This window comes from Benincasa hispida, chromosome 6 (assembly GCF_027475165.1).
Source record: "Benincasa hispida cultivar pf3 chromosome 6, pf3_genome.v1.1, whole genome shotgun sequence".
NCBI lineage: Eukaryota > Viridiplantae > Streptophyta > Magnoliopsida > Cucurbitales > Cucurbitaceae > Benincasa > Benincasa hispida.
Window position 1 is genome coordinate 56,183,205 of NC_143483.1, and position 26,157 is coordinate 56,209,361.

Below are 26,157 nucleotides of genomic sequence, written 5' to 3' on the forward strand. Positions count from 1 at the left end.
GTTTTGATAACATTAAATATATGCTATCAAAAGTTGATTTTTATAGTTTTTTTTATAGCGTTAAAAAACGCTATGGAAAAGCATGAGACTTTCTATAACATGGGCTATGACAGCATTTCGAGAAAGCTATCAAAAGTCTACGATAGCGCTTTTTTAATGCTATCGTATGTGATATTTGTTGTACTGTCCTTTACATCTCTGTAAAAGAAAAATGAATGGTTGAGATTAAAAGTAAAAATAAATATAATTCTTTTTAAAGTTAACTAGCCGTTAGACACAAACATAAATTCATTTACTTTTAAAGTCAACTAGCCGTTAGATACAAATATATAATATTAAATTCATTTTGTTTTTAAGACCAATCTAAAAATCAAAAGCTCACCATCTATCATTCTTCCTAGTGACACTTTCCGATTGGTTCAGTTTGATAAAAAATATCTTTCACATCATCAACTCAAGATTTTTCCATTAAGCTTGTATCATCTATATCTTCTTCGTTTGAACTCCGATTTGAGCTACTAAAATTATGTTTCGATCGTTGTTCCGAGCTCTACGCAATAGATACTTCAAAACACTCAAATTATTAATAGATAAAATCAAGTTTGTTATCATCAAAGCATCAATTAATTAATTATTTAAAATTAATTAAGTTAAGATTAAGGGCCAACAAGGCAACACTTTTAAATGCTACTTTTGTGGCAAGTAAGAATGGAGACAATATGGAAAATTTTTCATACTACTGTAGTACTAGAAATTTTCTCACCGTACTATGTTGGTTGATAAGGTAGTTTTATGACACATTGCAAAATTTTCCACTTTTTATATTACTTTAGAATTTTTAAAATAAATATTAATTAGATAAAACTTTTATGGAAAGTGTCTATAAAGTGTGGCATATGTGTCTGATACTTCTTTTTCCTTATGAATTCTATATATCTGCTACTTGTTATTAGGAAAAGACAATGCAAAAGTATGATTCTATACATGCAAATATATATATATATATATATATATATATATATATATATATACACATACAAATATGGATATACACATATACATACATATACATAGATATCTATACATACATAGACATATATATATATAATCTATTTTTCAAATCAAATCATGACTGTTGTCAAAATTCAATCTTCACCAGCAAGAGTATTAATTAGGCTAAATCTTGAACTCAAAAATAGAGATAAATAGTAAGAATCTAATAATATTTAAAATAATAAACATAAGCTTGATTTGAACTATGATGTTAAATTTTCGTTGACATTTCGATATTTTCATACTTTCATGAGTTTGACATTGATATGATAAGTGAACCAATATTTCAATTTTATCGTAGAAAATCCACAAAACATAACAAAATATCACTAATGTAAATATTATAAATAATAAACACGTCAAGTTATTTTAAAATCTTAAAATATTTATTTATCAATTTAAATATTCTTTGTTTTTAATAAATTTCAAAAATATTCATTGACACTAACATTTTCTTGATATTTCTATCGACATTTTTGTACAATTTAGATTTTGATATTTTCATTGACATCGACATTTTAAAAATTGATTTGAACTTAATCCTAATGAATATTTCTTTTATATACTTTTTTATCGTTGAATTTATATTACCTTGTTTATTCTTTTATTTAATTAATTAATATTTATCAATTATATGTCAACAATAATTGGCATGTACTCATTTGTATATTAATTTTTTTTTTTTAATCAAGTGATGGTCGAAGGTTTCTTCTTAATGCCTCAAACTTGTAACACATCTAAAAGACGACTTATCATGTGCATAAGACCCAATTTTTTTTGTACCAATGACCATTTTCAAAAGACGACTCAAATGAAATTATGTTTGGCCCAATTTCTAATAACATAAATTTTATAACCTTTTGTTTCTCTTATTGAAAAGTGAAATTATGGAACCGGTTATGTTGTTTACGAATATCAATATTCAATTCTCGCTATATTCGCTTGTTTTTTTTAGTGAATAACAATAACGAATAACAAAATTGAGAGTCGAATATCAACATGCATATACGTCAGAACGATCTCGTAGAACTGAAGTTTTAAAAAGATAGGCTAGATTCATTTTCCCCGTGATTTAAATCTCAAATGGACTGCGAATACAATTTTCACATAAGACCTATGTATTTGAAATATGGTTGGAGGAGGAACATCCCCCCTCATGGTGATCGATTATGCTACTAAAGTTTTCTCCATCTTTATTTATTCGTTTCACTAGTCTTTAAATTTTGTAATTTCTATTTGATTCTTAATTTTCAAAAGGTTATATTTTTAGTTTTTAAATTTTAAGCTTGATTTCAATTTAGTTCTTAAATTTTAAAATATTATAATTTTATCCTTGAAATTTGAGTTTTATTTCAATTTGGTTCTTAAGTTTCTAATTTTGTACTTTTAATCTCGACTTTTTTTTACTAAATACTCATTTTCAATCTTTGACGTTAATGTCTATTATTTAATTAAAAATAATTGTGACTTGAAAATTTTAATTCAATTTTAATAGTGATGCAAAAATAGTGAAACTTAATTAATTATAAATCTTTTAAACTAATCAATAGATGTTAATATTAAAGATGAAAAGTGAGTATTTAGTGAAAATTTGAGGATAAAAGTGTAAATTTTAAAATCTAATAATCAAACTGAAACAAAACTCAAATCTCAAGGATAAAATTATAATATTTTGAACCTAGAAACTAAATTGAAACCAAATTTAAAATTTGAATTAAATGTGTAGCATTTTGAAATTTGGATATCAAATGAAAATTAGTGGGACCGAATAACTAATTTTCCAAAAAGATAAAACTATAATTTTCTTAATTACTTGTAAATGGTAATTGTTATCCACTAATAAGTTTAATGAATGCTTTGGAATGCACTATTTAGTCCACATCTTTTATGACCAAAAATAGGAATCATTTCTACATATTAGCCTTAAACTTTTAAAGCAAATCGATTAAATGGAATATTATTAATATCTAATTAGTGAATCCCTTTTCTCCCTGGGCCCACTTTGCCAAGATTTAGGGACTCTTTTTCCAGCCTTTTTTTTTTACATCATTTGAAAAACCATACCCATTATGTTAAAAATAATAATAATAAAATAATAAATTTAAAAAAAAAAAAAAAAAAAAAAAAAAGGCATACTCATTAAAATGATTGTGATAATAATGTAATTAAAAAAAAGTGACCTTTCAACTAAATTGCTTCTAATTCAAGTTTAACTTGGAAAAAGGGATGAAAATATTCTAGATTTATAAAAATCTCATAAAGTTCTTTTAAATGTTTGTGGGGTTTTTTTAGCTTCTTTTTTTTTAATTTTTAAATGCATTTTTAATTTTCTATTTCAAATCAAGTCATCCTTCCATTTAATTCTATTTTGTCAATTTTCTATTCTAAAAATCTTAAACTATATTAAAAATAAAAAAAATGACAAAATGAATAAAAATTAGAAGTTCGAATCTCTCACCTCACATGCTATTAAACTAAAAATATATTATTCAAAGAAATGATGAAAAAATATCATAGATATTTCAATCGTGGGATATATTTTCAAACTCCAAAATTCAATAATTATCTTAATAAGTGAATATATTTGGTGCATATATTGTTGATGCCATTATATTTGTCAATATTTATTGAAACTTTCCCAACATTTCTTAACATACACGTACGCTTTATTTTACTATATATTATCATATTAATATATGTGTTAAATGTTTATGAAGTTAGGAATTATATTTAAAATCGATATAAACACGAAATTACAAAATAATCAATAGAACATGTTAATCCCTATTGTATTTTTTTTTTTTTCTTTAAGGAAAAGTTGATCACTTCGCCAAACCATGAAATATCTTCTTCACAAAATCTTTTCTTTTTTTTCTTTTTTTCTTTTTCTTTTTCTTTCTTTTTTTTTTTTTGGTAAATTTCTTGTCTTAATTGAATTGACAATATACTCCAATCACTGTCTTCATTAAATTTTGAGTGTACCAAAAACTAATATTGACTTGAAACTTTAAGCAATTTCCTTTATTTTTCCTCTCTCATTAAAATAAATTAAATATTGTAATTGTGATATATAGTTAATTAGCAAATCATTTTCTCATTTTGTTGACTTTTGGGAATTTCTGGTCAATACAGACATAGGACTTAAAGAAAACTCAAATTAAACCAAAATAATTATAATAAATAATAAAATTCCTTCTTTTCTTTTATATCTAATTTAAAGAAATTTCCAACCTCTTTCATAGTTGTTCAAGCCACTCAAAACAAATGAAGTATTTAATTTTTTTAAAAATTTATGAAAAAATTCAATATTTGAAAAAAAATTATGATGGGAGGATTTAGTTCTTGGAATTTCTTCCTTAGAAAACATGTACCCAATTTATTAGCAATAGATTTTGTCAGAGCTCTAGGATATTAACTTTGGCTTTACATTGACATTTTTATATACAATTTTCATTAACAATTGGTATGGTTCTATTTGATATTATTTGATTTTTTAAAAAAAGAAAAACATGTGGTTTCATTATTTAGTAAGAAAATATTTCAATTCTTAGTTAAATAAAAATAAAATTATTAACAAAATTATATAATTTCCAAACTTGATTTTATATTATGAAAATATTTGTAAAAGAATAGATAATAAAATAAAGAAATTAGAAAGTGTGAACAAACTTATTTTTCAAAAATTCAAAAACTAAATATTAATCAAACGAGTAAGCTATCTAACAAGGTCTAAATATAACATGTCGAGAGATTAAAGTAGGTTATTCACATGATTAAACTTGTATTATTTTATCTATTTGAAGATTTTACCATAAATTATACTTTTCATCTAAACAAAAATTGACAAGATCTAGTCTATTCATTTTTTGGTGTATATGTGAATTGATTAATGGTTTTCTCAGTCTTATTATTTAGTTATTAAGAAAAAGGTTAAACTACGAAATATTTCTTAAACTTTGATTTTAATTATGTCTACCGATTTTGAAAAGCTTCATCTTATGTGCAAAATTGGAAAGTTTACATTAGGTCATTTTCAACGTCATTCACATACATGGATCCAACATCTAAGGTATAACAATTCATAATGTGGATGGAGTTGTAATAGTAAGTAATATCAACCATTTATTTTGAGTTGTTTTGATTGATAACAACAATCCTAGTACTTTATATAAAATTAAAATTGAATTATCGATTATTTCACACGTATTTTCAATTAATATCCATTAACTTTCACATCAATATTTTTCGGTCATTCTAAATTATATAATCTCTTCAAGTTATTTTATTTATTTTTAACCATTTAAATATTCAAGAATTCAAACAAAACTTACTAAAATAGAGTGGCATAATTGAAATTTAGCCAAAGTATTGAGTGGTCAATTTGTAATAAATATTTGTTTAGAAAAAAAAAAGATGAAAAAAAATTGATTAGAAAAATGAATAGCAATATCTTTCTTCTGATTGGTTGTGGAATGAAGCCTACAATTGTTACAATAGACGCACATGTAGAGAATAGTACACTCCCATCATTCCAGATAAATCTGAAATGGTCTGATTAAAACCGTTTAAAAATGTTGATCGTCATGCGGAATAGACATATAGTTACTTTTTCTCACGAGATATTGACGAGCTGATACGATATGATATGATATGCGGTATCATGAGAGAGTTAAAAAAAGAAAAAAAGTCTTATTTTAGCATACGTTTCTTACACGCCTGTTTAATGGGCCCAAAAAAGCAATTGAAATAGTGAAATTATAAGTGTACTCGCGCGAGTATGAAATTCTGGTACTTGCTTGTTTTTGATGTGTTACGTATCATTTCACCTACCTCAAGTGGGTTTGACTGTGTAATTTCATTAGGTCGGTTTTTTCTTCTTCTTTTGATTTGTTTATTATTGGTTTTATTTTTTTTATTTTTTTTAATGGAAAATTAATTGTTAATTCTAATTTTAAGACCAGTTTGTTTTTCAAGGTTTTTGAATGATTTTTTTAGTTGAAATGGATTTATCAAAGAAAATCATATGTTTATTATTACTTGAAATGAAATATATTTTAAATCATATGTTTATTATTACTTGAAATGAAATATATTTTAAATCTAGTTTGTATTTTTAAATATCATGCTAAAATGGATGGATTGATGAAATGACAATATCAAATATCATGTCAGTGGGTAATAAGTTTCAAGGCATGAAATGAAGCAAAGATATAAGGGTCATTTGTTTTGCAGGTAACCTAAATTTTCATGAAACGGACATCTAGATTACCGTATTGCCCCAATATTTGAAGATTTTTGGACATCCTAAGGGTCATTTGTTTTGCAGGTAACCTAAATTTTCATGAAATGGACATCTAGATTACCGTATTTATTTTGTAGTACTGTGAGATGCCCCAACATTTGAAGATTTTCAGACATCCTAAGATGTCCGGACGAAGGGTATTTAGAGATTTTTAGATACCCTCCTAAAACATGAGTTTTCGTTGAGGGCATCACTATTTTACTTTTTTGTCCTTCCTTTTTATTTTATTTTACATATAGTAATAACTAGTCATGAAGACATTCTTGAAACTTTATATAAATTTAAAACATTCCCGAGTAAAAATTCTACAAAACAAACACAGTTATCAAAATATTCTCAAATATCTGCAAAAATATTCCTATAGAACAAACATGGTAATTTAAAGATGTCAGACATTTATAATTTCTAATATATATAATTTCGAGCATCAAAGATTCTGGTTATCTACATTCTCAAAAAACAAACAGTTCCTAAAGACTGTTCACATTAGCTATCATCTCGTTTAATCATATCCAAAAAAAAACTTTTTTTTTGTGATTTATTAGAAGTGACGAAGAATTAGGAAAAATAAGTGTCAAATTGGTATGAGCCACACCGTCAAATTGCCTCATCTCCTTGATCATTTGAAGATCTAGCATTTGACAAGGTCGTCCAGTGATTAATCATATTTAATTGCACGTATATTTTGTTTTAGGTTTGTGGATAGAGCTCCCTTAGACTTGTGACTACATCTAGACTGATCTTCTAGAGAATTCACACCAATATGGTGTCAAGTCAAATATATTCTGATGTCTAAATCAGTACAGAAAATATTTAATTCAGCTAAGCACTCAAAATATTGTGTACCTCTTGAAGGGTAGAAATGAGACTATTTATAGAGTTTGACATCCACTTAGGACGTATGTAATGTCGGTGACGTCAATATAGGTGTAGTCTCCATGGGTTACAAGTTTCCACCCATGAGCTCAATCCAATTATTACCTCTTTGTTGATAAAGATCTAGCTTGTTCATGAATGACCCAACACTGAGAATTTGACTTTCCATTTAGGGACGTACAAACCCCTAAATATACTATAGGGATACCTTTGAGCTTGACCCGTCGTGAACCTAAGCCTTATCTTGGATAACCTTTCATCAACAGGTTTAATAATGGGCCAATGACACATTAATTACATTAATTTCAAGTATTCTATTCCTTACAAACACCCTATAAGTAATTTATAATAATTTCTCTTATTTCAACGACAAGATCAGAAATCTATTTCTTTAACTTTTTTATTAGTTATGGACTTCTTTTTTAATATTTAAACTATCGTTCTTACATTTTACAATTATATTTAAATTAATGAAATATTAACATACCTATTAATTTGTCAAAAGGATTTTTTTAACGAGCTAAAACCTAAGTCATTTCCAACGTGTTGACGTGTAGCGTCACAATCTATTAATAGCATTAACGACCCAACTAAATGCAAAATAAATCCAAACCTAAGTAGCTAAACAAGAAAGATTATTATTATTATTATTATTATTATTATTAAGTAGTAATTTTAACTTTAAACAAAACAAAAGAAAAGTAAGTAGCCAATATATTTAAAAGACATGCAAAAAGACATTTTAGATAATATATTTAGGATAATGATAAGGTGCAACTTAACTATGTACATCTCCTTTGCAGTCTAACCATATACATCTTCTTTTCTTATCCATAAAGAAAAAAATCTTAAATAAAATATTTTAAGAAAAAAATTTGCATATGTTAAAATTTTATGAACAATTTTTTGGGATACACCCAAATAGGTGTCATCAAAGGAGCAACCAATTTTTATATATATATATTTATTTATATTTCTATAGAAACTAGGGAGAATCTCTAAATTTAATTTAAAATACTAACTACACCAGGATCAAGAAACACCTCAAAACTATCAAAACAAGCATTTTTAGCTACAACTTTTCCCTGCATGTGTATCAATTTGGAAAAATATAATTTTTTTATGGTGATCAATATTGTATCAATTTAGATTTTAAATTTTCAATTTCCATCAATAATTACTTTATATTTATATAAATGTTACAATTTTAATCATTTAATAAATTTTTTTCCAAATATTGTTAAAAATTCTGCTTCTTATATGTTTGATGAATTAAAACATGTGAAAATGATAGATTGATAATTCTTTTGTAGACGACAAGAACATTTTAGCTATTTTTTGTTAGTAACGATGGAATTTGGGAATGTTATTCAGTGGTTAACTTCTACATGGACCAAACTTGAACATTTTTGTGTAATATTTTATTCTATTAAAATTAATGAGTTTATGAAGATTTTTTTTACTTTTTTTTTTCTTTTGTTAAAATTAGTACGAGAATTAGTGAAAATTGAGCCGAATGTTAAAATTACAATACTTATATAGGTTTAGAATCAAAATTGATGAAATTAAAAATTTAGGATTGAAATTGATGCGACGAAATAAGTTCAAAGTCAAAATTGACTTTTTCCTTTTTAGTTTTCTCATTTGTTTTCAAATGAGCAAGTTTATCTAACGATTTTTTATTTCTTCGCATATATAGTGTGGAGGAAGATAAAAATCCATATTCTTCCATTATTTTATGCATAATTAACAATCAGGCATGTATGTATTAGCTAAATTATCACGTTTATTTTTTTAGATTTATGTTAGATATGTAGCTCTTTAATAAGAATCCGATTCCATCACAGAACTTGAACTAAAAAAATGATTCCTAACTTTTTGATTTTCTTATATTTCAAACTTTATAAATCATAATGTTTTTGAAAAAGGATACATGATTGTGATATATAAAAGATGGAAAAAGAAGGGGAAAAAACAGCAAAGAGAATCCAAAATCAGTGTATACCAAGAAATGAAAAGCCTAAAAAGATCATTATATGGTCATTTTCTTTATTACATTGGTAAGCCTATGTTTTATTTTTATACACTATACAAAATGAATAACAACCATTTTAATTTTTTAGGTATATTGTTCTAATTATCTCATTCTCACACATCCTCACATTATCTCCTTTTGGTTCATTAAAAATTATTTCAGTAATTAAATTTAAATATAATTTAACAAAAGATTTTGAAACCTAACAAAAAAACATATTATAGAGAGATCAAACCTTCATCCATTTGAATATTTATCAGCCATACATGAAAAACCAACTTCATGTTTTTAATTGAGTCTAGATCTTTTTTCAAAAAATATATCTCATTTTTATCTCTGAAATTATAAAATATTTGTTTATGGTTAAACTTTATATATGTATAAAAAAAACCTATTTTGATTCTTATTATTATTGGGCTATATTAATATATACAAAATTAATACTATCTTAATTGAAACTATACCGACTATCTAATCTTGTTTATTAGTAAATAAACAGCTCATGATAATAATTAAAGTCTTGTTTGGTAATTATTTAGTTTTTTGTTTTTGTTTTTGAAAATTAAGTCTATATCATTCACATTTTTTGCCATAATTTGCATATTTCTTAAGTACAATAATTGAATTCTTAGCCAAATTCTAAAAACAAAAACAATTTTTTGAAAGTTACTTTTTTTAATTCTCACAATTTGACTTTATTTTTTAAACCATTGTTGAAAAGTACATAAAAAAATGATGAAATTTAGAGTTGGAAGTAGCGTCTATAGACTTAATTTTAAAAAACAAAAACTAAATATAAAGTGGTTACCAAATCGAATTTAAAATATATATTTTTGAAGTTTAATAAATAGAATTGAAAAATCAAAGAAAAGAAACAAACAAAAGGAAAACCATAATAGATATTTAAAAAGTTAAAATGGGAAAATAGAATAAAGTTTAATCGGAAATTTTGTCTCTAAACTTTAACATCCATGTTGAATTGATCGTTGAATTTCTAAAAGTGTGTAATAAGTTTTTGTTTTTCAATTTTTTGTTAAATAAGGTACTGATAAATTTGAAGTGTTAAAATTTAGACAAACTTTCACATATAAAAAAAAATATCAAATTATTTATAGAAATAGTAAAAAAAATATCAATAGCTATCAACCACTATCAAATAATATTAAAAAATTGTTATTCTAGATAAATAGTTTTCTTTATTGTTCTATTTTTTAATATTCTCCTAAAATTTAATTGATATCTAAATTTGAATTTTATGCTTGTTAAAGATCCAAATTTTTCGATTTGAATTTTATTTAAAATTGAGAGACTAGATGGATAAAAAATCAAACATTAAATATTAAATTTGCAATTTAACAATAAAATAATTAATACCAAAAATAAGACTTTTCGAAAAGAAAAAAGAGAGAGAGAGAGAGAGATTTAAATTGTAAATACGTTTGAAAAGGAAATGAGAAAAAAAGCAAAAAATAAATAAAAGTCAAACTAAGTAGGCTGATGAAGTGATAGATGATAGTTAGTGAGCGGTGTTCAATACGGCGCCGTTGGGATGAGTGAGAGAGAAATTAAGAGGGAAAAACATGGACTGCCACGTGTCAAAAATAGGGTGGTTTAAAATTTTAAAATAATTTTTAAGTGTCTTTTTCCGTGCCTTGTATTTCAACCAAAGGTCCACGTTTTGCATGGCAACTCTTCTATTCTACTCCAAACCTCATCTTTTTTCAGCACGTGACTCTCACGCTCCTCTTTCTCTTTCATCTTTTTTTTTTTTTTAATTCTTTTTCCTTGAAATTTATCCATTAATAGTATATTTGGTTAGTTGGAAGGAAGTGGGAAAATGAAATTGAGATTCCAACCATTGATTTGACCCATTTTTTCTTTTATTTATTTTCCCTTTTCCATCTAAAGATGTGGATTTAAAGATTAAAATAGGTTTGATAATTGCTCTTTAGACTTAAAAAAAAGAAAGAAAAAAAAAGCTATAAAGGAGACTTCTTTGGTGGTAAGTTTGAATGTCTATCAACAAAAGCTTGGATTTCATTATTGAAATGGCATAGGCTTTTTTTTTTTTTTTTTTTTAAAGAAAATTTCAAAGAATCAATGAATCTATCTCAAGCCAAAAACGATAAATTCCTTCATCTTCTTTTGTTGTAATATAATCTTATCTATAGATACAATCGCCTCAACAAGTTTCATTAACTTATTTGAATTTATGAGTCTTTTTCACTAATATTAATTATTACGAAATTGACAATTAAAGAATACAAAAGAACGTAAAAAGAAATAGAGAAGATTGGCACACTGATTTATGCACTTCACTAACAATGTGTTACCTACGTCCACGGGGCAGAGGAAGAATAATATTATTAGAGAGAATGTTATAGAAAATATAAAATCTGCCAAATAATTGTTAGAAAGTTTATATGGTGCATTTCTCCTAAACCCTAATTGGAGAAGAAAATTTTTTAAATAATTAAATATATCAAATATTAGTTCTAATTAGGTGTAGGATTCAAGACATTCCAACAAATCTCCATCTTGACTTGAAATCTCCTAAACCAATTCTGATTAGGATTCAAGGCATTCCAATAAATCTCCACCTTGACTTGAAATCTCCTAAACCAATTCGGATTTGAATTCAAGGCATTCTAATAGTAATATTGAATATAATTTTGAACCATGACTCTGTAACTCACTGCTCCTTAAAATGCATAAATCTTCAGCTTATGTAAAAGCTTTACTTTCACTTTCTAAAAGTAAAAGCTTTCATCATGATCTATTCATCTTGTACCGTTGTTGGGACTATGAAGATTGTGATCTCTCCTGATCGACACTAGAATTCATCTCTTCCATGTACTTCCCACACTGAGGTTGGCAAAAAATGGGGATCAAATTGGAGACACAAATCGAGTCTCCGTCCTCGTTCCCGATCCCACTCCGAATATTTTTTATTAATACTTTTAATACATATATACATACATATTATTTTTTTAACTTTTTTTTAATTTCATTTTATAATCTAATTAACTTTGAACTTTATATTAAATTTACAATGAAGAATTAATTTTTTAATTATTAATTTAAATAAATAAAAAATAATAACATTAATTTATTATCTAAAATATTTACAATTTCAATGTAAAAATCGAAATTAATTCATTTTTAAATAAACAAATAATTAAAAATATAAATATAAATAGAAAAAATTTTCCTGCAGGGACCCGATCCTCGAATAGAGATTCCCTGACCCCGACCTAACTCCCTAAATTCAAGAATGGGGTGGGGACAAGGATTACAAATCCTTATGGGGACAGGGGGTGCATCCCTAGCCCATTGTCAACCCTATTCCACACTTCCTAATTTAAATCTGAAGGGATCCGCAACAGAAGCAATAAAATCGCGTGTTTTGGTTCTTGATAGAATTAAAACAAACAATTAAAACCAAAAGAAAAGGTTAAGCATGTTTTGAAATTTACCTTTATTGATCAACACGCAACAAATCTTCCCTTCAATTGATGTCTCTTCTACGACGTCTTTCTCATTGTGTCTTTGTATTTTTTTCCTTTTTGAGAGGGAGAGCAAACAATACGTAAAGACAATTAACATTTTTTAGCTCTCTGTGAGATCCTATAATGATAGAGTAAACTAACATGCAACAGAAGAAATCAAAATCAATAAGCACTCTAATTGCACTTTTTGAGTTTAAAATATGCATTGAAACAGTTTTCAGAAGAGAGTTTTAATAATACATTACCTTTGATGAAAACTCTTCAATTCCAGCTGAATTCCATGAATTGAACCTTCAATCTTTCAATAGACCACCAAGAGGACCTTCTCTACTATCTCTAGCTCAGATTGTATGGTGGAAACACTGAAGTTGAAAATGATGGAATTAGGGAAGAATAAGGTTTTTGGGGTTAAGCTTCAGAATGCATGGCTGAATTCTCAACCCAAAAACTTCAATCTATATTCTTTTTCACCATGCAATTAGATTGTATCCATGAAAGCCAACTCCTTCTTCATGATTATGAGTGGAATTGGAGTAGATTAGTGAGTAAGGTGCTACACATAGTGGGGTTTTCCAACTTTTGAAATTTCTTCTTATTTTTTAATTTTCTTTTGAAAAATTGATTTCAAAACTAATTATTATTAATAATAAATAAATTGATACTTTATTAATTTCATAAAATTTAATTCAATTAATTATTTTTTAAATAAAATTAATAAATATTAATTAATTAAATTATTTAATTAATTTTATTAATTTAATATTAAATATTAAATTAATTAAACATCAATCTCACTACAATAAATTTTAGTTTATGTAATTAATATTTAAATCACATTTAAATATTAAAAGACTCTCCAATTTCATTAATTATATCAAATATAATTAACCAAACCTTAAACCGAATTTGAACACGTCAAATTCAAAAATCCAATTTCGATTTGAACATTGCAAATCCGCTCAATTCACTAATCCAAAATTTAATTTATGAACTAGTAGAGGGACTTTATGGACCTACAGATCACGAACTCCAAAAATTTGAGATTAATTGGCTAAACTCTTTAGACCAAATTAATCAATATTCGTTAACTACTGAGACATACCACTATAGCTCGATAATTGCACTCTCCTCACTGTAGATATATTTTTATCCACTATAACCATAATTAGTAAGTCAATCATTCACAGGTTGTTCGTGTTTACAGCTAGGTCAAAATTAGCATTTTACCCTTGTAAATACACCTTGCTCCATAAACACCCATTGATCCTCCACTGAACAATTGGTTTATAGTCCAATTTATAAACAATGACACTCTCAACTGTGAGAAGGCAGTGCCTCGTTGTTCAAGACTAGAAATCAATGCTTAAGAGAACAACTTATCTGCTAACCCTAAATTGGGTAGGAGTGAATTCCATCTTCTAAAACTATGTCCCCACCTATTTATCCAATCTTATGTCCAAAATAGGAGGCTTATTAAGTAGTGCTATTGGACCACTCTCATCTGTGCAGATCAAAGGACAATCCGAATAAACACGAGTTCATAGTTAGCTCATGATTAAGATCGAGTTACCCTAGGTCATTGAATTTAAAATAGTCAGTTTAGCAATAAACAGTTGTTTTAAAGAAAAGTGACTATTTACTCATTGCATAAGATGCCCTTCACTTACATGTCTCCACATGAATGATTTTGGAATCATATCATTTGTATCAATATACAAAAATGGGCCGCATCCAATAGTGTCACCAAGATGAGGTACCAAATCTCATCCATATAGTTATAGACTATTTTTACTATATACTAAAACTTGATCCTCTTTTATGTCAGCACATAAAGTTAAAGTATTCATATTATAGTCATTGATTCGTTTATTGGACTTTTATAAATGAATACAATCTCAATAACAATTTATTGAAAAATAGTCAATAATACTTTTATTGATAAATAGAATATATTGACAATATTTACGAACTGCGAGTTTATGACATTCCTAACACCTAATTAAGGTTAAAACCCAATTAACCAATTTTAATATCTTATATTAAAAATATTAATTATTTGAATCATCTTCAAATGCATTAACTCTCTCGTATTCTATAACTTTAATTTTGATCTCATTCATATAAAATGGTTAATGTATTTGAATCATATTCAAATATATTAATTCTCTCATATTATATAGTTTTAGTTTAAATCTCATTTTTAAAACTAAATAAACTTACTATATAATAATGTACCTAAATACATAAATGCTTATATTAATTGGATCTAATATAATAAATATACGTTTCCTTAATTGAACACATAAAATTGGATATTTCAAATTATTATTTTAATACCGTTGATCCCTATTGATTCGTTATGAGTTAGCAAGAGAACTTTATGGACTTACATATTATAAGTTTCAATGATACACTGTTAATTATTTAAAATCTTTAGTTAATTAATTAATTTTCATTAACTATAGTGCAAACGTATGTTGTTGCACTCTTATGTACTACAAGACAAGTTGTATCCATAGATGTAACCAACGCATGTCAAGCGATCTTTTACGAGTTGTTCATAAATACAACTGAGTCAAAAGTCCATTTTACCCATGTAATTACCTCTATCTTCTTAAATACATGAACAATTTATTTATAGTTAACTATAAACCAAGTTCCTTTTGGGTCAGTGAGAGGGCAAGACCCATTGTTCAAGTCTCAGAGTCAACACTTAACCATTTATTTATTTTTCCCTTCCAGCTTCCCATTTGGTAAAGTCCTCAAAATGGTAGCCATATTAAGTCGGTAACTCAGGTCATTCTCACTCATGCAAATTAAAGGATGAGCTCTCACAGACAGAAATTCATAACTCATTCAGGATTAAGATTTTGTCACATCGCTACTACAAAAACTATATTACTTGATATTTTTTTCGTAGTCATATCAGTGTTAATTGACGTTTTAAAAGATGTCAAGTAATCCAGTGTCAAGAATAAGAGAAAATTTTGACTGGCTAAAAGCTCAAGCTATAATTTACTGTTGGATCGACACCATCATGTAGCGGAAGGGAATAAGATCCATAAGCATTCTAATTCATTAATTTTGGTTGAAAGGAAACATGCTAAAAACAAAGTATAATGGGTTTCATGAACATACCTTGGCCGAACCAACGAAATCTCCATTTTCAGGTGCAAAATCCTCTAAATCCTTATGTAGACTACCACAAGATCTTCCCTACTATTCTCTCGGTGCTCTAGATTGAGTTGTGGGACTCAAAATAAGCTGGAATTAAAGGGAATATGGAGAAAGCTCACTGAACCAACCCATTAAAAAACACCTTCTTCATCCGAATTTTTCAGCAAAAATTCAATCGGTTCTTCCTCTTTTCTTCACTCCAATCTCTTCGATATATTGCAGACTATCATGGAAAGAGATGTGCTGCATGGGATGTAGCTCATGCTTGGAGTAAAACCAAAAAAGAGGTGGAACTGGAGTAAAACCAAAAAAGAGGTGGTGAGTTCCTTGTGAGCAAGTTGAAAATGAACCTGAAAACCCCATTTTTCAAGTTCTGTGTAATTTTTCAATTTTCAAAAATCCAAAATTGATATTAAAATCATATTTTATTTCTAAAATCAAAATTTATTAATTTTAAAAATTAATTTCATAAATTAATTTTCTAATAAAATTAATAAATAATTATTTAAACAATTTAAATAATTCTAATTAATTTAATATCCAATATTAAATTAATTTTTTACACAAATTCATCTTCATATATTTAAATCACATTTAAATATATTTTCTCCAATTTCGTTTGATTTTAATTTGAACGTTTCAAATTAACTTATCACGCTACTCTAGAGCTAATTCATTTCTGAGCTAGTAGGGGGACCTCATGGACCAACAGATCATGGGCTCCAATGATCCGAGATTAATCGGCTAAACTCATTAGACCAATCTAACCCATTCGTTAACTAATGGGTCACTCTACTAAAACCCATAGTTGAACTTCTCTCGCTGTAGATATATTATGTCCACTCAATATAACCATGATTAATAAGTTAACCCTTCACAGGTTGTCCGCAATAACGGCTAGGTTAAATCTCTGTTTTACCCCAAAAATTACCTATTGTCTTAAGTTCCCACTGATCTTCTAATGAACAATTGTTTTATGATTCAATCACAAAACTGAGTCTCTCTCATACCAAATGAGAGGGTAGGATTCCTTATTCAAGCCCCAGAATCAGTAGGGAACAACCTCTCTACTATCCCTAAAACGACTAGGAGCGAATTCTCTCTTGCACCTTATGTCCCCAACTATCTATCCAATCTCATCCCTGAAATGGCAGTCATATTGAGCTGACACAGTTGAGCAAACTCTCACCTATGCAAATCTAAGTACAATTCTGAGTTCATAGTTAGCTTAGGATTAAGGTCAAGTTACCTAGGTCATCGCTTTGAAATAGTCCGTCTTAAACAGTAAACAACGTTATAAAGTAAGAGTGAATTAGGATCACTTCGTTTGTAGCACTTTACAACTCCTTGTAACAACTACAGAGCAGGTCATATCCAATAGTGTTACCAGAATAAGGCCATATACTATAGATCATTTTGACTATTTACTCAAACCTGATCCACCTTTATGTCTCCACATAAAGTTCAAGTACTTATCAGGTTTATTGGATTTCTATTCGGGTAATAGATCTATTCAATAACACCTTTATTGAATTTTCAGAATAAGCTCTATTCTATTGTTTACATACACGAGTTTTAGGACATAAAACCCAACATTTTACTTGAAATATTATAACTGTCAAGTATATGAGATTTGTTGACTTATTTTAAGTATCAAGTATTTAAAGTCTTAACATCTATTATGGATCAAGGTTTTCATAACATGATAGTTTTTACTTGTCAAATGTAATTTCTTCTTGACATCCAAAAACTGACAACTTAATGAATACTTGATACTTTTTACTTGTCAAGTTTGTATGTGTTTTTTTTTTTAAAAAAAAAAATTATACTATTAGAAATTACCTATATAATTGCTCATGTTTTGAGGTCCAACAATCACATTGATATATATAAGACAAACAATATTTATCAACCAAATAAACGACATTTCCAATATTGTCAACCGTATAAACAAAGAAATATATTCAAATGTTATGTCTACAACATTACTAGACTAACAATTACATGAATAATTCCAAAATCACAATTCTATATCAATACTTTCAATATTACAACACTAACAACCTCATGAATAATTAAAAAGTTACAAACTATCTCTCCCAACAAGTGGATAAAACTCATTTGGAAATAATACACTTAACAACAAAAAAAACTAGTTATGATCCTCGATAAGAAAGAGAAACTACACCATCCTCCAAGCACCACAACACTCTTAGGTAACTCCAAAGTCAAAGCCTCATCGAATATTATTCTAACTCCTTGAAATCTACAAACAAAAGAGAAAGTACTAAAACTCATAAGTTTAAGTCTAAACAACCAATCAAGCTTAGCATTAAAATTAGTTCACCAACAAAGGGACATTTTGTTCACCATAAACTATTATACCAGTATAGATAGATATACTTACCAACAAAGGAACATAAAAGACGATCAATAAGTAAAAATAAAGACAAAAACACTTGTACTTACACGCTGTCCTTACAATTTACAAACTACCCAATTATCTTACCGAAGTTTCACCCTTTTGAACAAGGAAGCATATTCCGGATCATCAGGCTCTGCAAAGTTACTCACAAACTGGGCCAATATCATGAATCAAACAACAAGAAGAAAAGCTCTGAGAAAATAACATCAAAATACAACAAATAACATCAAATAATAGAGATCTTTGAAGAAGTTGATTGAGTTTTGAAGACATTACATATTTGATATATCATTACGACATTCTTTCAAATACCTTCTATGTAGCAAATTGAGTTTGAACTTGCAAATATTTCAATCTCTAATTTACCAAGAACCAGGAAAACAACAAGATTCTAGAAAACAAACAATGAAAAACAATGTAAATTCCATCGAGATTAACTTTATCTGAATCCTACAAAATAAACCAAGAAGACAACAAGAATCTAGTTATTAAAAGGAACACATGCATTTACTAGGGTGAGACAATCTTATAAGTGGTTTCCAAACTAGTTTCACGTCCATCTAAAATTAAGACATATGATATAAGATTCTTTTTACTTACAGAGCAAGTTGATCTCCATTTTAGCCTTTGCGTAGAGAAAATATTATTCTGCGATCATAAACTTCTTGAAAACTCAAAAAGGATCAATATAATAAGATAACAATTACATATCCATCTCTTTTTATCACTTGATTAAAGAGTATATATATATATAAGTAACATTCATCAACCCAAATCAACAACAAACATATTTACAATCTTATCAACCAAAATTTTCACCAATAACTTTCACAAAAGTTCACTTCTTCAACAGTGTCTATATATAACTTACAACATTATAAAGGATTTCTAAGTTAGAAGAATATGGACAACCACATACGAACAATTTCAAAAAAAAAAAAAAAAATAGAATGAACAATTCCAACATTATACTCAATCTCATATGAATAATTTCAAAAGTACAGCCAAAAATGTGATCAGAATCACTTTGTGAAAGAAAGATTGGGACAAAATACAAAGTCCAACAGACTCAATCCACTACTCCAGTTAGATCCAACAAATCCATATACCCCAACCCTTTTTTCTCTCATGAATTTTATCAGACAGGTTGTGTGCAATAACCCAATTGAAGAAGAAAACACCCAAATAAAGAAAACGCATAAAAACAATGATCAAAGCCACCAAACCAAGTGCATCTAAAACAACCCAAATGATCAAACAAAAAATGATGCAAATATGAAACAAAATAAACCAAGCATTTCTATTGCACTTCCCTCCGAATAATCACGGATGTCTAGCCTAGCATATACACACCAAAAGTATACATATGAAAAAGTTTGTGAACATAAATTTAAAAAGAAAGGAAAAACGGAGAGAGAGAGAGAAACTGAGGCGAAGCCAAATCAAACTTGCCATGGGGAAACAAATTCATGAATAAGTTTAACTTGTTTTCTAATTGAAACAAAGCACAAATGAGTTTAACTAGTTCTTCACTAATAGAAACTGTGTACCAATCTTTTTAATTGAAATGAAAATGGCTTTTTGTTAAGCTTAATAAACATTTACCACTATCAAATGGAAATTTCAGCTCTCTAAACCATTAACATTGTTATTTTCCTTTAAGCAGAAACTAATCGATGGCATTACAATTTCCTAGCAGAAACTAATCAAGAAAAAAATTCAATTCTCATTAAAGACCTCGACTGCCTATTACATAATAACAAAGCTTTCTGAACATTAAACGATGCGAATTCAAGAATAGAATCCTTAATTACGGAGATATTACGTTATAGCCAATGTCAATAAACGAATTGAACATCGCAAAAATAAATGAAAATGGATCCAAATTTGAGAAAAATTCAAAGGAAAGAGAAACAAATCGTATCAGCTACGAATTCATAAGAAGAAATAACATCAATCGTATCTCAATCGCCATGTGTAATTGATCACTTCATTCTTATGATCCAATTTTTCTAGTCACCAGCAGTGATGATTCCATCGACGGCGTGAAGAGGAACCACCGATGTGAAGGGTTTGGAGGCACCTCTCCAAAATTTTCATCTCTTCAAGTATATGAAACCTAAAACAGAGAAACCACAAATTACTTGACATTTATAAATCGTGAGGTACAAACGGAACTAAAAAAATCCGAAAATTTCTATCAACCTCCATTTCTTTTCATCAAATTTACATGTTACTTGATGTCTTTTAAAAACGTAAGTACTCAAAAGTTTCAAACGTCAAGTAATGTGGTTTTTGTAGTAATACATATGAATCATTATGTGAAATATAAATCTCTTCAATTAACGAATTTACATAAAGAGATTAAATATTTCACAATCCAATTTTATACAAAGCAGACTCTTTGTATAGGATACTTCTACTCACATGTCTTCACATGAACGATTTAGATTAAATTGTTTGTAACAATTAAAAAGTAGGTCGTGTCACTAGGATAAAGACCAAACCTTATCAATATACTATAGATTTTTTAGGCTATTGCTTGAATCTACATCCACTTGTATATCTACTACATAATGTTCAAGATTTCATATAATAACCTTGGATTTTTTTTACTCTATTGGATTATGTTATGCAAAATAAAAAATAGCAAATTCTTTTATTAATAACAATAATTAGTTACTACAAAACTACGAACTTTAGGGCATAAAACCCAACGAGATCAACTTACAACTTCTTTGTAGGAGTTATGTTGGTTCCAAATTTAAACGAACGTGCCAAAGCAAAAATCATAAACTTCCATGGGACCAAGATCATGTTCCAAAACACAAAAAACAAAAACTTGTTTAATAACTATTTATTATTTCCCGTATCTGATACGTTTTTGTCTTATTTTCATTTGTTTTATAGTTTAATATAATTTAGTTATGTTAGGTAAAAGAATGTATAATTATGTTAAAATATATAAAATATAATTATCAAAATTTTGCATTACTTAATACATATGAAATTTGATACAAAATTAACAAGAATAATATAATTGTTTTTATCCTTTAAATAATGTTGTAAAAAATGATGAAAAGTGTTATTTTGTCACTCAATTTATTCGATTTAAATTTAGAATTAAATATTTTAACAATCATCAATAGGTCCTACCGGGAGTTGAACTCAGTAAAGTCCAGAGTGCTAACCACTACACCATAAAATCAATTGGTGTCTAATTTATAAAAGTTTGTTTATTTTTATATTTAAATTATATTATATTTGCACTTATTCATGTATTTAGTATAAGATTTTTTTTTTAAAAGTAATTATAAAGTTAGAATGAATCTTATCATCTCAACTTTAAATTTAATAACAAGAGAGGAACAAATATCTTTAATCAAACTTGGGAGAACTTAGAGAATGTCTATAAGCCTATACAATAAGTTGTAAAAGAAAGAAAAAAAGAAAGAAAGAAAGAAAGAAAGTCTACAATAAATTGGTCATATTTGACAATTTTGTTAAAAGGAGGAAAATATGGAAAATAACAATAATAATAATAATAATTAAATACATGGCTCACGTTTTCGAGTCTGATTTATCCTTTTGTTTGTGACAATCATTTAAAATTATTTGACCTAAAGGAATCCTTGAAATTGTATCAAACCCATTAATTTAAATAAATAAATTAGTAAGTAAATGATAAACAATTATTTATATAATGCTTGTCTCAATCAAATAAAAAATAATCTGTCTTAGAGTGGAGTGGTTGTTTTGATCACAGCCAATAAAAATGCAACAAATTTAAAACTTTGTCATTTGAATTATTTGAATAATGAAGATTAAATAAAAATTTTGTGTTAATTTAACCTCTAAACTTTTAGGCATGTGAATATTTGATCCTCTTTAATTTTAAGATTAAAATATCATTTTAGTCAATGTATTTAAAGACATATTCAATAGTACGTATCTACTGCAATTTTATTGTTGTTATTTTTTATTTTTTTTTTAAAAAAATCCATAAGCTTTTTCACTTGAAGTTTTTTAAAAAATATCACATGGTGTGTTTTCTTGCAGGAAAATTATTATTGTTATTTGAGCAGCTTTGATAAAATATTAGTGAAATGCTCATTTTACACTTTTAAACTTTGGAGTTTGTATCTATTTAAACCATAAACTAATAATTATATCACTTTAAACTATCAACTTTTGTGAGTATATCGATTATCACTCTCTTTCAAACTTAGTTGAAAATTATTGTGTGAAGACATATATTTATTTCAAATTAAACTTCTACCCTTTATTAATATTACATTTGAAATCGTCTATGCATTTAATTCCTACAAGTAAATTTATTCAAATGTCGGATTAATATAATGGACGACTAAGATTAGTGCATGAAAATTTTAAAAGGAAATCTTAATTGAGAATTTAAATTAAATTCAGTCGCTTTTGAAATTTTATGGATTTAGTTGATTAAATTATAAGAATCACATAATGTTAACCAAACAAAATGTAGTTGATAATTTAAATTGATATATTTACAAAACTTCAGAGTTTAAGTTAATATAATTATTAGTTCATGGTATAAATTGACACAACTTCTAAAATTTACGACAATTTTAAAGAGGTGTAAATTTAAACGAAGGGATGCACGAGCAACTAAACTTAAGTTAACTTTAGGAAAAAAAAATGTTAATATTTGGTTTAAAAAAACATTTCCTTTAAAATTAATAAAATGAAATTGGAAAAAAAAAACATGAGAACTAAAATGATAGATTTGACCTAAAGACAAAGTAATACTATTATAGTTTCAATAATAAAAGAAAAATAAATTGTAACTGTCCGATGAACATCCCCACATAAATTAAATTACAAAAAAACCATATATTAAATTGCATCATCATAATGTTTTATATTTAACAAAAAACTAAATAATGCATTTTATTATAAGAAACACTTTATAATTATATCTATAATTATTTTGAAAAACTTTAAAGTCTTGTGTGCATTCATTGTAATATCTTCATATATATTTTAAACTTTAAGACTTCCTTGGACAACAATATTAAAAACACACTAGATACTGGCTGCATATATATTTATATAACTCACCTTGGTGTCCAATTAAAATTTGACACGTATCAACGTTATATAAAAATTTTAAAAAATAATTATAATCTTTTTTACTATATAATAAAAAAGGCCTAATATGGAGATGTGTGTAACTTAGTTAGATTGTACCAAATCATTGCTTAATATTTTTATATTTGATCTTTTCTAAAAAAAAAAAATTGTACACATACTTTTTTAAAAAAGCACCTACTTTTATTCTTTAACACTTTAATTCATTCACATGATAATTTAGGTCTGTTTGATAACTGTTAGTTTTTTTTTTTTTGAAAATTTAGCCTATTTCATCCACATTTCTTACAATAATTTGCATACTTCTTAACTACAATAGTTGAATTCTTGGCCAAATTCAAAAAATAAAACAACTTTTTGAAAGTTATTTTTTTTACTTTCCAAAATTTTGCTTCGTTGTACCATTGGTGAAAAGTAAATAACAAAGGAAGAAATTTGGAAGTGAAACTAGTGTCTATAAACTTAATTTTCAAAAACAAAAATTAACACAAAATGTTTACCGAACAGGACCTTATTTTTTTTTATAAATCTAAGAATAGTTTTCTTGCATTACATCATTTGTTCTTCGTGATAAAATATATAATATTAGAGATAAAATTTGTATGGGCAACGCTCCACTATCAACATAATGGTATGATATTGTCCACGTTGGATATAAACCCTCATGAATTTGCTTTTGGTTTCACCCCAAAAGATCTCATACTGGTTCGAGATAGTTGTTCTCACTTATATATCTATAACCATTCCTTTATCCAACCAATGTAGAATTTTGATCAGATTTTCAACAAATTTCACATTTCGATTTTTTTCCTATCAGCAACCTTTGATCCCCACATACATAAAACATTATTCATTTAGGTCTTTTCAGTCTAAAAATGTCATTTATCTTGCCCTTTAATACTTCTCTTGGATTCTTACCATTTATGTTGTTTCCATCCTTGTTAGATGCAAATAATGCGATTTCGTTTTAATTTTAAAATATAAATACTATTTTCATTTGAAAGAAATAATAACACACCAAATAAAAAAAATAATAATATTATTATTATTTATTTTTGCTTGATAATAAACTATGCACGTTTTGACCAAAATATATCATTATTATTATAGACAAGTTCAATTTAAAATTGAACTAAGAATATTATCAAATATCCCCTCATTTATTATAATGTATATAATACACTATAATAAAGACAACGCGATCAAATTTTAAGTTACTTTTTAAAAATTATATGCATTGATTACCATATATATTTTACGTATTCAATCCACCATGAAGATTTATGTATCAAAATCATAATTTAATATAATATAATTATTGATTACCAACATGATCATAGCTAAACCCACTTCGAAAAAAGAAAAAAAAGGTATTAATTGCCGCTTATTAGTAAAACAATGACCGGTTTATATTTGAATTGTCATATGCAAATAGAAAAAATGCAACTTGAATTAATTAAAGGTAAGAATAAATAAAAATGGAAATATAATAATTATTTTTTAATTAGAATCTTCTCGCCAAAGTAGAAGGAAATTTCACTGTCATTTACCTAACACGATAATAATAAAAATTATTATTTTTCCCAATAATGATTCAAGTGTTCAAAATTGTTTTTTTCCTACCAAAAAAAAGAAAAAAAAAATTGTCTATATGTGATAACCATTACATCCATTTTAATTGGATATGAGAATTCTATTATAAAATATTTGAATTGACTCGTGAAATATATCACGTTTCATTGTTTTATTAATAATGTGTTGTTTTTAATTTTATTTTGAATAATCAAGGCTAGTAAATGATACGTGACTTTGAAATTCAAATAACGAATAAAAAGTTTAATAAAATGATTTTTTAAAGGGTTCCATAAATGAATTTAAATTCTTTATCTGATATAAAATAAGAGATATTTTGGACGGTGTAATAAATTCATCATTATTTTTTTTTTATATTTTTGAAAAAAAAAAAGAAAATTAGTTAAATTTATCAATATAATCGTAAAAACATATACTAATCTCAAACCAACTTGACGGATTTAAAATAAAATTCAAATGGACCACACAAATGAAAATAAATTATTACCAAAATAAAAATCTTTTGACTAGTTGGAATATATTTATTTATTTTGTATATTCTAGGTAATTCTTAAATTCTATTTTTATGGCAAATAATGAATAGAGGTATTATATTTTTTTATACTGTTGTAGTATATTTTTCTCATTGTCAACCCAACTAGAACGGGAGCGCTACAATTCTCGTGTCATGCATGCATTTGATGTGGCCTAACTCAATTACATTCAATTTGAGCCCACGAGTGTTACTAGACTCGAGTATGCGTTTATAGTGTAACATAGTTGTCTCTTCCAAATTTTTATAAATAGTGGAATACATTCCATATATGTAGATATGGACATTGCCCTCACTAAACTCGAAACTACTTCAATTTATACTAAATTAAGCATCAGAGCATTAGACACACACGAATAATCAATGACATATATCACCTCGACAATTTATTATTCCACTTGAATCAAGTACACTTCTAAATTATAATAATTTAATCCACTTATCCATTTTAATAACATCTAATAACACAAATCTTTTTTTTTTTTTTTTAAATTCTAACACCAAACAAATTTAGTTCGCAAGTCAAAT

The 26,157-nt window shown here is 26.7% G+C and overlaps 1 long non-coding RNA gene across 1 annotated transcript; it reads right to left on the reverse strand.

The window, feature by feature from the left end:
- Positions 1-17,885: 17,885 nt before the first annotated feature.
- On the reverse strand, positions 17,886-20,484 carry LOC150035785 (uncharacterized). The gene is made up of 2 exons (XR_016530232.1): positions 18,462-20,484; positions 17,886-18,218 (listed from the first exon to the last, which is right to left on the reverse strand). It is a non-coding gene; the product is annotated as an uncharacterized LOC150035785 (long non-coding RNA).
- Positions 20,485-26,157: the final 5,673 nt, after the last annotated feature.